The sequence below is a fragment of the Neoarius graeffei genome, chromosome 20 (genome assembly GCF_027579695.1).
Source record: "Neoarius graeffei isolate fNeoGra1 chromosome 20, fNeoGra1.pri, whole genome shotgun sequence".
In the NCBI taxonomy this organism is placed as follows: Eukaryota; Metazoa; Chordata; class Actinopteri; order Siluriformes; family Ariidae; genus Neoarius; species Neoarius graeffei.
Window position 1 is genome coordinate 15,360,414 of NC_083588.1, and position 15,178 is coordinate 15,375,591.

Genomic DNA, 15,178 nt, shown 5'->3' on the forward strand with positions numbered 1-15,178 from the left:
CATTTTTATATTGATTTTTAACATTTATTATATTGAATAATAATAATATTGGGCGGCACGGTGGTATAGTGGTTAGCACTGTCACCTCATAGCAAGAAGGTCCTGGGTTCGAGCCCAGCAGTCGATGAGGGCCTTTCTGTGTGGAGTTTGCATGTGTCTGCGTGGGTTTCCTCTGGGTGCTCCGGTTTCTCCCACAGTCCAAAGACATGCGGGTTAGGTTCATTGGTGGCTCTAGATTGACCGTAGGTGTGAATGGTTGTTTGTCTCTCTGTGTCAGCCCTGCAATGACCTGGCGACTTGTCCAGGGTGTATCCCGCCTCTCACCCATAGTCAGCTCCAGTTTACCTGTGACCCTGTACAGGATAAGTGCCTATGGATGGATGGATGGAATATTAATATTATTAATATTCAAATGATATCATCTTTTTTCCTCCTAACTTTCTTCACCTCTACCAACTTTGCTGGAGGAGGTTATGTTTTTTGCCTCCATTTGTTTGTTTGTTCGCAGCGTAACTCAAAAAGTAGTAAATGGATTTTGATGAAATTTTGAGAAAAGTTGGACCATGGGCCAAGGAAGAATTAATTAGATGTTGATTCAAATCCAAATACGGTACATGGTTTGGCGGAGGTACACACTTTACCAAATGCCCTTCTAGTTCATTTTGCACTGGTGCTACAAAGCTAACTTGGTTAACAAATTTCATGCTAACAAACAAATGTCAAAGTCTAAATCTCATCTCATTATCTCTAGCCGCTTTATCCTGTTCTACAGGGTCGCAGGCAAGCTGGAGCCTATCCCAGCTGACTACGGGCGAAAGGCGGGGTACACCCTGGACAAGTCGCCAGGTCATCACAGGGCTGACACATAGACACAGACAACCATTCACACCTATGGTCAATTTAGAGTCACCAGTTAACCTAACCTGCATGTCTTTGGACTGTGGGGGAAACCGGAGCACCCGGAGGAAACCCACGCGGACACGGGGAGAACATGCAAACTCCACACAGAAAGGCCCTCACCGGCCACGGGGCTCGAACCCGGACCTTCTTGCTGTGAGGCGACAGCGCTAACCACTACACCACCGTGCCGCCCTCAAAGTCTAAATATAAAGTTTAAAACTTATGACATATGAATGAAATCTGTAGGTGGATAAGCTGCACTGTGTGTGTGTCTCTGTGTGTGTGGGGGGGCATGCTGATCAAGGTGTATATATCTGGTGGATGTTGCTGTGGGTGAATTCACGTCAAATCAAAAATGACAAAAAGTCGTGTTTTGACCAATATTAGCTTATTTCATAAAATTGCATTGGGAATGTTTTTATTTCATGTTGTGTGTTATGTCTACACTGGATACGGTGTTAAACTCCACATCCTTTAACACAATACAGCCTACAAACACGGTCGCCAAGGGCTCCAACGCCATCATCTGATTACTGATCACAGTCACTTGGACTCAAAGTCAAGACTCTCACATCCATTCATAAACTGTCAGGTATATGCTCTGGGTTTTGTACCCGTCATTGCCAAGCCTTTCACTCTGTTTTAGATTACATGGTTTATAACAACATTGTTTATTGTCGATACTTTGTTCATGGGGTGGCACAGTGGTGTAGTGGTTAGCACTGTCGCCTCACAGCAAGAAGGTTCTGGGTTCGAGCCCAGTGACCGACGGGGGCCTTTCTGTGTGGAGTTTGCATGTTCTCCCTGTGTCTGCGTGGGTTTCCTCCAGGTGCTCCGATTTCCCCCACAGTCCAAAGACAGGCAGTTAGGTTAACATGGGGCGACCTTGGGCTGAAGTGTCCTTGAGCAAGGCACCTAACCTCCAATTGCTCTCCGGGCACTGTAGAATAGCTGCCCACTGCTCTGGGTATGTGTCTGTGCTCATTGCTCATGTGTGTGTTCACTGTTTCAGATGGGTTAAGGGCAGAGAGGAATTTCACTGTGCTTAAGTGATAAATAAAATTGTTCTTCTTCTTAATGTTGTTTGCTGACCGCTTGACCCTCGCTTATTCATTGTTTATCGTTTTCTCTGAAGATTTGGATTTGCTGTTGAGCTTTTCTAATAAAGCTGTCTTACCCTGCACTTGAATCCATATCTGTTGCTGTTTGTGAATGGATGAGAGAGTCTTTCAATTGTGTAGGTGTATAATTGAGTGCAGGCGACTGTGATTAGTAATCAGGTAAACTTGAACATGGACGATGGGGGTTGGCGTACATGGCGGCCATGATGTGGATAGTTACATGACACAGTATCTGATTTATTGCATATTACCTTAAATGCCAGTGAAATCAATAAATAGTAGCTTTTAGACAGTTGGTGTAGTGGTGTCTTTCAATGAAACGGAAAGAAATCTAAATGTAATTTTCTGTCCAGTCACTTTTCAGAGAAAGTAGACTTTTAAAATGCTAGAACTTTACTTCTGATTGAGAATCATTTGAATGGGAAACATGTCAGTCCAAGAAACCCTGTAGTTGTTGAAAAGTACAAAATGTCAAAGTACAAAGGGTTTGAAATTTGAATAAAGGGATAAAGCAGTTACTGAAGATGAATGAATGAATGACTGAATGACTGACTGACTGAATGAATGTCATTATAGATTACACGTTTTCAGCAATGTGGATGTCCTTTGCTCATCTTTTGTAGATAAGTGTGTCATGCAGTGCCAGAAACCACAGACGTCCCATTATTCATTATGACTCAGTGGCTGTGTGTGTTGGCTCCAGAATTCATTTGAATTTTCATTATTAGCTCATCTGACCGACAGGCGATGAGCTTATGCCATCATGTGTTGTCCGTCGTCTGTCCGTTGTCATCAACATTTCACAAAAATCGCTTCTTCTCTCTCAATTCTTCACCGATTTTTATTCTTTTTGGCAGGAAGGTAGGTCTGCCTGGGGTGCATATAGCTTCTACCCAAATTTGCATAATTGCAATTAATAATGAAGATATGGAGTAATTAAGCCCAAATGAGCAGTTTCCACACAAATTGCTTCTTCTCCCTCAATTCTTCACCGATTTTGATGAAGGTAGGGGTACCTAGGGTGCATATAACTTCTACCCAGATTTGCTTAATTACAATTATTAATGAAGTTATGGACTAATTAAGCCTTACTGGGCATTTCAACAAAAATCACTTCTTCTCTGCCAATTCTTCACCATTCTGGATTCTTTCTGGCAAATAGATCGGTATTCCTAGGGTGTATATAGCTTCTATATATACAGTAGCTTGTATATAGTGTATGTAGCTTGCAACATTTATTGCACAAGGTGGCCCACTTTAGCTCGTTCCTTCTGGACTAGACGGGGCCGGAGTGAGCTATGCCGTCATTGACGGTCTCGTTTGTGTCCTAAGCAGACCTGATAATCCAGTGTATATCTCAGTGATGGAGGATTGATGATTTAACAAAGTAGGATATCAGTAGAACAGACAACTCCATAGGGAGCAGTCGATAAGAAAACCGCTGACATGGCAGACTGAGATTACAGCAAATTATCTTAAAGACCAGTGAAAACACGTGGAGAAGTTCAGCACAGGTCACACACACACACACACACACCTCATACTTGGTGGACAGACACCAAAAGTCGAATCAAAAGAACATATCTTTTGATCAGGTTAGAAAATGATATCTTTCCAAAACAACTCCATGCATGACAGAAGTGGTCAGCCACTTAAGATCATTATAGCAGTGCAATACATCATATGTTATGACAAGTGATGACATTTCTATTACATGTTCTGAAATAATCAAGGAATTAATCACTCATTGTATTTAGTACAATTTAGCAGGACTTGATCAAGTGTTTGTGTGGCACTTGTCGCAGATTGAGTTTTCATGAATAAATCGCAAAAAGTTGATTTCTTGCAGGATTTATTTAAGTCATGGGATCACCCAGATAAGTGTTTCAGTCAGTTTAGCTCTTCAGCTGTTTAGATAGCTAATGTAACACTCCCAGATATGCAGCACTGGTAGCGAGCTTACTATTGTCTTCGCTACAGCAGCTCATCTCATCTCTCTCATTATCTGTAGCCGCTTTATCCTGTTCTACAGGGTCGCAGGCAAGCTGGAGCCTATCCCAGCTGACTACGGGCGAAAAGGCGGTGTACACCCTGGACAAGTCGCCAGGTCATCACAGGGCTGACACATAGACACAGACAACCATTCACACTCACATTCACACCTACGGTCAATTTAGAGTCACCAGTTAACCTACCGTAACCTGCATGTCTTTGGACTGTGGGGGAAACCGGAGCACCCAGAGGAAACCCACGCAGACATGGGGAGAACATGCAAACTCCGTGCAGAAAGGCCCTCGCCGGCCACGGGGCTCGAACCCGGACCTTCTTGCTGTGAGGCGACAGCGCTAACCACTACACCACCGTGCCGCCCCTGCTACAGCAGCTAATACAGTATATCAAGCATAAATTACTCTCTAGTATTCATTTGCTATCTGAAGTTAGCCAGCTCAATATTTGCTGTAAGAGCTAACTCTTTAGCCTCGCTGTGTATTTGAGCTCGAAGAAAATATACAATCACTGGCCACTTTATTAGGAACACCCATCCACCTGCTGTTTTATGCAGTTCTCTAATCAGCCAATCTTTTGACAGCAGCACGATGCATAAAATCATACAGACACGAATCAAGAGCTTCAGTTAACGTTCACTTCAAACATCAGAATGGGGAAAATTGTGATCTCAAAGTGTGACTTTCTTTTACTGTGGCATGGGTGTTGGTTTAAGCCAGATGGACTGGTTGGAGTATTTCAGAAACTGCTGATCTTCTGGGGTTTTCACACACAACAGTCTCTAGAGTTTACACAAAATGGTGCTAAAAACAAACAAACAAACAAACACTGAATGAGTGAGCGACAGTTCTGTGGGTGGAAACATCTTGTTGATAAGCGAGGTTAGAGGAAAATGGCCAGTTTGGTTCAAGCTGCCAGAAGGATATAGTAATTCATATAATCACTCTTTACAACCGTGGTGAGCAGAAAAGCATCTCAGCATGCAACAGCAGAAGACCACATTGGGTTCCACTCCTGCAGCCAAGAACAGGAATCTTAGAATCAAGAACAAGTTCCTATTAAAGCGGCCGGTGAGTGTCAAGTCAAGTCATGTTTATTTGTACAGCGCTTTCAACAACAGACATTGTCGCAAAGCAGCTTTACAGAAAATTGAAGACTTTAAACTTGAGCTAATTTTATCCCCGCGTCAGAAAGCAGTGTATGTTGTGTATTCCAAAATAGATACAGTCGTTTTTTGTTAATGCTGAAAATGTCATCTGATATGTACAGCTAAAGGCAAACATGGATGACAATATCCTGATAATGTCAAAACAAAAAAAAGGTCGATGCAGTATGTATGATTTGTCAGGCCTGGGTCATCCATCTTTTCCCCACTCTGTCACTCCCTCACTAAGCGTACACAGACCATAAGTGCACTTGTGGTGTTTCCTAATCAGAAGTGTGCAGGTGATTTCCACATCTCTCTTTCTCTCTCTCTCTCATTATCTGATTGTGTGAAATTGCTCTTGTAATCTCTCCCCACCCCCACGCTGCTTGAACTGTAAACACCCGAGACATTTGTCACGGATTTCAAAACCACCTGACCCCCTGTGTGCTAAAGATGCTATTTTAAGATGCTGGCAAAAACGTCTGCTGTGTATGCTGTCGGAAAATAGGTTTAGCAGGACGCATGTTTGAGGGCGGAGCAGTATGTGAGGGAAGTATCATGCATGCACACTCCTGGTGCTGCAGGAAAGTATATGGGTGAGAGAAATGCTGGTGTTACAGTTCCACACAGATACATACAAGTATTACTGTATGATAGCCATTCTTCAGCCAACCTCTGCATATATACCGTATGATTAGCTACAGCTTTGATCATTGATTAGCTAAAATGTACAAGATCAAATCGACAAGTTATTGTTTAGGATTTAGTGTTTGCAAAACCTGGTCTTAAAGTGCATAAATTCAGGAGCAAGATCAATGTAATTCTCCTATTTTATATTAAACTTTGGTTAAAAACCTGTCACATTTTGCATTTTGTGCAATGCCAGAAAAATTCAGTTGAAATCAAGCCATTTGAGTTGAATTGGTCCGCCTCTGAAAAAAATTGCCATTTGGATTTCCCAGCAAACATTGATTTCCGTGACGTCGCGTGTGGGACGCCTCCCTCTGAATCCTACGTCAGCGCTGGTTTGTTTATGAGAAAACGACCTGGTGGTTTTTTGCAAATTTCTTCAACGTTATCACGTAATTATTAAAATGGTTAACAGATGTAGCGTAGGAGGGTGTAGCAACACCAATCATGATGGGATTCGTACTCATCGTTTCCCAAAAGACCGGACAATGAGAGAGAAATGGGAGCGCTTGGTCTACACGGGCTGTGCACTGAAAACGTGCAAAGCTCTCTCAGCCTGCTGGCGCTTCCGCAGATAATGTCACGAATCTGGCTCCAGACTCCCTTGGGATTTTTCCAGACGTGTTTTGTTTTTTTTGTTTTTTTCTGCTGGAGACAGATGGCCTTGTGCAAAATTACCCTTCTGGATGAGTGTGTAGAGGGACATTCTTTCATATAAAAAAACCCTGAAATTGGTCCAGAATATGCACTTTAAGGTAACTAGATACTCAATGCTCATGATGTTCAATTCTTTATTAATGTTTCATTTCAAAGTTGCTGACAACTGAAGGGATTTTTGAAAGTTACAGCCTGTGCAATTTTTCGCATGTTATCATGCACACTGATGTTGAGTATCCTGTCATCACTCACTCATTCATCCATCATTTTGAAAGCCTTTAGCTAAGCCTATGTTAAATTGCTCATCTTTTAACTTTAAAGTGTTAGATCACAGTATATGAATTTCGAAACACAGCCTGTATAATGGGGCGGCACGATGGTGTAGTGGTTAGCGCTGTCGCCTCACAGCAAGAAGGTCCGGGTTCGAGCCCCGGGGCCGGCGAGGGCCTTTCTGTGTGGAGTTTGCATGTTGTCCGCGTGGGTTTCCTCCGGGTGCTCCGGTTTCCCCCACAGTCCAAAGACATGCAGGTTAGGTTAACTGGTGACTCTAAATTGACCGTAGGTGTGAATGGTTGTCTGTGTCTATGTGTCAGCCCTGTGATGACCTGGCGACTTGTCCAGGGTGTACCCCGCCTTTTGCCCGTAGTCAGCTGGGATAGGCTCCAGCTTGCCTGCGACCCTGTAGAACAGGATAAAGCGGCTAGAGATAATGAGATGAGATGAGCTTGTATAATGACTGTAACGATCTCCTCTTTGTATTCCTCTTCAGAACATTCAACAGAACAGGAGCTGACATTTAAAACCCAAAAAGTCAGAAGGATCGTGAAGCCCCGCTCTCACGGTCTGTGAAATCAAGATCAAGCTAGCGTTTGCTCTGCTGCTCTATGGAAGAATTCTGTCCTTCATATTTATCGATTTTTCATAAATGTACTTAACATTTGAGACACTTTTGGATGGAAACCTATCTTATGAGTCTCGTTGTTGTGGAGTGTGTGAGTGGGTGAACAGGCTGAGTGCCAGAAAGCAGAGTGTTTCCAGACATGAGCAAATCTTGGAATATGAACAAGGACTCTCCATAAAACTTAATGATTGTGTGGTTTGTCCATTTGTTGTTCTCAGGATCCCAAGAGGAAGTCATTCCGTCATATATATAAATTTGTGCTTATCGTAAACTAATACCAAATGATGTTTCTCCAACATATGCAATCTCAAACAGAGACAAAGGCAGGCTGCTCAGAGAGAGAGAGAGATATCGATCTTGACTCTTGCTCTCTTTTTTCAGTTGTATGTGGGCCACCTGAAGTTTAACTGAACAAAAGTAAGGAATTTTGCTCTTTTGCTTTTCCTTTATTTATCCTCCTCTTCCCTGAAGTGGGTTTGGACAATGCAGAACACCTGAAAATTCAAGAGACAGACATGGGGGTCTCTTGATCTTTGTTCAAATATTGGTAGTTCATGTCTTCGTCTGTATATTATAAGTAAGGAAGAAAACACGACAGAGCATGCTGTTATCGGAAAATAATTAACAACATGACGGTGTAATTCATCCCAAAGTGTTTCATTCCTCTTATACCACAGAAGTTTGCCAACAGTTACAATTTCCAATTTATTAATTGAACGGCACAAACTTCAATGTTATTGACTGTCCTTGAAACAAGCTCACACCTATAATTATTGTTCCCGCTCCAGGCTCTCTTTCTTTTTCTGTATTAAAGTAAATAAGACAAAAAAAAAAATCCAGCTCATCATGTTATCAAGAAAGCAGAAGCACAAAGTCCTCTGAGCCGAAGACTTTCCCAGGGCAGAAAATGTCAATAAATGTTAAATAAATGTCTTCTGACATAAAATATCACCATATCAATGACTGTAGGTTTTTCACATTTTTTAAAAAATCCATTTATTATTAGCCTTAGATAATATGGCATCCCTGTTGAAGTTGTTACTATCGAAACAATAATATATTACAATGAGTGCATTAATATAAGCTTGTGATTTGAAGTAAAGCCAGAACTACTGCCAGAGATCTCATCTCATTATCTCTAGCCGCTTTATCCTTCTACAGGGTCGCAGGCAAGCTGGAGCCTATCCCAGCTGACTACGGGCGAAAGGCGGGGTACACCCTGGACAAGTCGCCAGGTCATCACAGGGCTGACACATAGACACAGACAACCATTCACACTCGCATTCACACCTACGGTCAATTTAGAGTCACCAGTTAACCTAACCTGCATGTCTTTGGACTGTGGGGGAAACCGGAGCACCCGGAGGAAACCCACACGGACACGGGGAGAACATGCAAACTCCGCACAGAAAGGCCCTCGCCGGCCACGGGGCTCGAACCCAGACCTTCTTGCTGTGAGGCGACAGTGCTAACCACTACACCACCGTGCCGCCACTGCCAGAGATGCAGTTTGAAAATTAACCTTCACCTTCTGACCAATCAGAATTGAGAATTCAAATGTTGTGGTACAATGCTAGTTAGCAAAGTCTTTCTTGGAACACGTGTCCACTCTGCACCTACACATGGGTTGAATATTGCTAAGTAAAAGCTCAGAGGTTATAAATGAGGTTGGAAGCAGTTAAGGGTCGGCATAATTTATTTATTTTTCATAAACACGAATATTTTCAAGCTCAGGATGGATCTGAAACCTACCTTGGGAACACTGGGTGCAAGACAGGAGGATTCACACCAGTCCACAAGTACAGACACATTCACACTTAGTGTAGTGGCATGTTTTTGTGAAACCAGAAAACCCAAAGGAATCCCACGCTGACACTGGGATAACATGGCATACAAGATGTGAAAAATTACATACGGTACATTACATTCAGAATGAAAGGTACAAACTTTTGATATTATTTTCATTCTTCATGATTAATATTTTATGATACGCCAGTTAGTTCCGATCCACTAATTTGATTGGTCAAGATTTGATTGGTTCCCAAAGTGCTTATATTTCTTACAACAGCACTGGGACACTTCACTGCATCACTGTATCACTCTGCTCTTCTGTGTTCGCAATGTAAAATTCCACTTCCTCATTCGAAATCATGACTACAGTAGACATAGTCACATCATCAGCAGACATGGCAAATGATATTTTCAGGAATAAAACTTTTGGCTTAAAATATGAAAGCTTGCCAAATGAATTGATTTCCCACTTGTTGGACAACCAAAGGCCTTAAAGTGCCATTCCACCATTGGATGTATTTTTTTGGCATAAAATACAATATATTTTATGACAACATGACTAGACAGAGAAATCTTTTAGCTTCAAAATGATATATCAAATATAATTTTTTGACAACGACGAGTATATTAATTTTGCGACCAAAGTCACCTACCCTTTTAATTTCCGCGCGGTAGTGAAATGTGATGTCATCGACAGGTTCCCCTTCTTGTGTACCACGTCACGTGTGACGTGGCACAGATTATCAGCAATGGCGGATAGAACGCGATTGTCAGCTTCAGAAAAGAAGCGAAGGAAAATAGCAAGTGATGCCCAAAGGAGACGGTCGATGGTGAATATCGGCACAGCAATCGACAAGTGGAAATCGCGTTCTATCCGCCATTGCTGATAATCTGTGCGTACACAAGAAGGGGAACCTGCCGATGACATCACGTTTCACTACCACGCGGAAATTAAAAGGGTAGGTGACTTTGGTCGCAAAATTAATATACTTGTCGTTGTCAAAAAATTATGTTTGATATATCATTTTGAAGCTAAAAGATTTCTCTGTCTAGTCATGTTGTCATAAAATATATTGTATTTTATGCCAAAGAATACATCCAATGGTGGAATGGCACTTTAAATGAATAGTCATTCACTCCCACCTGTGTAAGAGAACAGCCTTCAGTTCACCAAGCAGAATCTGTGAAGAAAATCTACAGATGGCAGTTTTGCTGTGGCCTAATGGTTAGAGAATCAGCTTTGGGACTACAAGGTTGTTGGTTTGATTCCCTGGACCAGCAGGAATGGCTGAAGTGCCCTTGAGCAAGGCACCTGCTCTCCAGGCTGCTCTGGGTATGTTGTACATTGCTCTGGATAAGTGTGTCTGCTAAGTACATGGAATGAAGATGAAAAGGAAGAAGGGAATGTCAATTTTTCCCAGAAGCACTGGAATGTAAAAATCAATGTGAGCTAGCTATCAAGCTATCCAATAGGCTATAAAGTGAGTATGGCTTCTTCGGGATCTGTTTCCACTAGCGGAGCAATAGCACTAGCGGACCACTTACTCAATATTCATTTCTTGTTTTTAGAACGGTTCTATAAAAGCAACATCACACGCATAATCATGTGGTTATGACATATACGGACGACTTACTGCGGCAAAACACAGCCAAGCTGATATTCAGTATAACTGCGCTCTTGCTCACGCAATATTGCTTAAATATACACTTGACCAGTTGTGTCAGCGATACATTTTTGTGCTAATGACAGAACAGCTGTATGATCTAACACACTAAATTTCTTCATTACTGTATATAAGGAAACATGCTGGTTCATGCACGTCAAACTCTGAATTGTACCTGTACGTTTTTTCCCCCCAACACAATTCTCCGATAAGCCCCTCCCAAGCCATGCGAAAAACTGCCATCTGTAGATTTTCTTCACAGATTCCGACTGGTGAACTGAATGCTATCCTCTTATACGGTACAGGTGAACGTGAATGACTGTTCATTTCAGGTTTTTCATTGTCCAACAAGTGGGAAATCAACCTCCATTGTCCTCTTCCCTTTCTGAAGAAGTTATTTTTACTATCCTTTGCTGTTACAAACCTCATCTTTGAGTCAGCCCTTTTTTCAGGACACTGTATATTAGTCAAACCAAAAACAAAACTGTTTTGAAAGTTTTTGAGACTTTTCCTGCCAAAACAGTAGTATGCGGTTTAGGATGTAGCCCGTCATTGTATGTCTGGATGACATCGCCTTGTTGCTTCTATGTTTATTTCCTTCCTCTACAAGTGATGTGCCATCAGGATGTAAACGGACCCGTGCTGATTCAACCGTTTTTCTAATATGTTCTTATACATATAAATATTTTCAGAATGAGGAAACCATCCTCGGGAGAGCAGCGTTGGGTTTCCCTCATAAGTGCCCAAGGCGAAAATGGATCCTTGGGGCTCTGATTTATGGCTGCCATTTTAGTCTGTGGTTTTGGGAGCTCATGTGGTTGCACAGGAAACACGACAGTGACTGAGGGTTTGTGAACAATTTATTCTTTTGTAAATGACTCTTTTAAAGGATGAAAACAGGGCAAGGAAACAATATTTTAGTAATGTATTTGACAAGGTTTGTTTTCAATAGCCATAAACTGAACATGAAATTTCAAGTACAGTGCCAACTAAAGGCAATGAGATTAGAAAAGCTGTTCAAAATATGATAAAAGGGTGTAGATATGATTTGTATTTTATGTTAAGGAGGGAAATGTGAATGAAAACCTTTTTCGAAGCCTTTGTTTAAACGCTGTTGGCATCTGAGGTGTGAACATGAACAGTGTAATTTGGTCTTCAGCTGTCTGCTGCGAATTTAATACATGCTCTGCAAATGTCCTTATTTGCACATGGAATGGCTGCTCAGTTTACCCATGCAAAATGAATCGGTTCACATTGACAGCCCTCAAGTCAAGTTTCAAATCGCATTTATTTGTACAGCGCTTTTAACAATAAACGTTGTCGCAAAGCAGCTTTACAGAATTTGAACGACTTAAAATATGAGCTAATTTTATCTCTAATCTATCCCCAATGAGCAAGCCTGCAGCGACGGTGGCAAGGAAAAACTCCCTCAGACGACATGAGGAAGAAACCTTGAGAGGAACCAGACTCAAAAGGGAACCCATCCTCATTTGGGCAACAACGGACAACATGACTATAACACTAACAGTCCTAATATAAAGTCAGCTTCGTTGATGCTATAAACCCCCCACTGAAGGAAACCCGAGCGCAAAACCGTTCACGACAACCGCAGTCTCAAAGTCAGCAAGTCAACTGCAGCCCTGCAATATGTATGTACACTGTTCCTACTTATTCAGGTGACAGCCCTGTGTTTCACACCTCTAGGATAAACAGCCCAAACTGCACATTCAAAACAGACAAGACGTAATCATCTGTGGAGCCAGTTAGTAAATCAGCTTGCACTTTCTTTGCAGGCATGATCAAGTTTACACGTTTTGTAATTAGGACCAAAGTCGAAGAACAAACAAGTTATACACTGACCGGCCACTTTAATAGGAAGTTGTTCTTGATTCTAAGATCCCTGTTCTTGGCTGGCAGGAGTGGAACCCAATGTGGTCTTCTGCTGTTGCATGCTGAGATGCTTTTCTGCTCACCGCGGTTGTAAAGAGTTGCTATGAGTTACTATATCCTTCCTGGCAGCTCGTACCAACCTGGCCATTTTCCTCTGACCTCTCTTATCAACAAAATGCTTCCACCCACAGAACTGTCACTCACTCAGCTTAATTTTTTTTGTATTTTTGCACCATTCTGTGTAAACTCTAGAGACTGTTGTGTGTGAAAACCCCAGGTGATCAGCAGTTTCTGAAATACTCTAACCAGTCCATCTGGCTCAAACCAACACCCATGCCACAGTGAAAGTTACACTTTGAGGTCACAATTTTCCCCATTCTGATGTTTGAAGTGAACATTAACTGAAGCTCTTGATTTGTGTCTGTATGATTTTATGCATTGTACTGCTGTCAAGGGATTTGCAGATGAGATAACTGCATAAAACAGCAGGTGGCTGGGTGTTTCTAACAAAGTGGCCAGTGAGAGTTCACTTCGAAGGATACACTTCTAAATAAATCATTTGAACTACCATGACTAGTGCCAAATTTGAAAAAGCCTTGAAGGTGCCAGTGAAAAAGCTTTAAGGTTCAGATTTACTTTTTCTATTTTCATTTGAAATTGGACTTACTTCTAAAATGGCCAAGGGCGTTTAAGGTTCTCCATTGCTCCAATCCAAGATGCAGTCTTGAGCTAGGATTTAGCTACTGTAATAATAATAATAATAATAATTAAAGCCGCAAGCGGCCTCGACGGGCCCTCGCGCCAGCGGCCAAGGGGGGCGGGGGCATGCGTCCCCGCGAAATACCTTCCACAGCTTCTTCGGCAAGAGACATTACTCCCGCAATGGCGACAAAGAACAGAATTGGACACATGGCAACGATAGGGTCTCGCACTGTACGGTGCTCGGGCCCTAATAATAATAGCGCCCGAATAAGGGTCTTGTAAAGAGTTTGCTAGCCAAGTTTGACAAATCAGAAGCTGCAATATCATTTTTGCCATAACCAGCACCCCCAGGGGCGAAAGTGCACAAAATTAGGCGTACATGTCAGGTGAGCTATGAAGAGTTTGCGTATGAAGTTTGATGACAATTGAGTAAATAGAAGATGAGATATAGATTTTTGAAGAATAAAATTTTTGGTTTTTCCCATGTCAGTAGGTGGCGCTATGCTGTACATGAGTGATTATGAGTTGGCAAAATAAGTGTCTACAACAGCAACGCACTATCACAAGGTAGTGGTGTGAAGGAAAAGCATTATGGAATTATTTACCAAAAACCCGTTTTGGAGCAATTGCGTCGGCCAAAAACAGCGCCCCCCAAGGACGAAAATTCCCAAAATGTGGTATACATGACATGGGAGGTAGGAAGAGGGTGGCCGTGAAGTTTGACCAAATTTGAGGAAAGACTGGAATTTTTGCCCAAAAATAGCGCCCCCAGTGGCGAAATATCACAGAAAGTGGGTAACATGTCAGAAGCCCAATGAGTGATCTGCGTGTGAAGTATGAGCAGTTTTGAGCAAGTAGAAGATTTGTTATGAATTTTTAAGCATGTAAAATGTTGCATTGAAAATTGATTGACGTAAAACTTCTGAACAGTTTATGCTACGTGAAACCTATGTAGTAACTTTTGTCAGCCATGTCTGTAGATGATGTGTATCAATTTTGGTGACATTCCTATGAACGGTCTAGGAGGAGTTGCGCCGCCTTCGTGGCCATGCATTTCGCACAAAAGTGAAATTACCTCACTTCCTGTTGGGCGTGGCTAATGCATTGGCAGTACATTTTTGTCCGGCTTAGTGAGATACATATGCGTACCAAATTGCATGCCACTAGTACAAACTACATGGCAACCAGGCACCTTAATGCGGGAGGCCAAAATCACAACGAGTTAGGGGGCGCTATAGAGGCCCTGAGGCCCGCCTGGATCTGGGCTTCAGGTTCTCAGTAGCGGTGGCAGTCTAAGAAAAAGGAGCCAAATTTCGTGCGTTGTCGACCATGGCAAGCGCCCCAATAAGGGTCTTGTAAAGAGTTTGCTTGCCAAGTTTGACAAATCAGAAGCAGCAATATCATTTTTGCCATAACCAGCACCCCCAGGGGCGAAAGTGCACAAAATTTGGCGTAGACGTCAGGTGAGCTATGAAGAGTTTGCGTATGAAGTTTGATGACAATTGATTAAATAGAAGATGAGATATAGATTTTTGAAGAATAAATTTTTTGGTTTTTCCCATGTCAGTAGGTGGCGCTATGCTGTACATGAGCGATTATGAGTTGGAAAAATAAGTGTCTACAACAGCAACGTACTATCACAAGGAAGTGGTGTGAAGGAAAAGCATTATGGAATTATTTACCAAAAACCCGTTTTGGAGCAATTGCG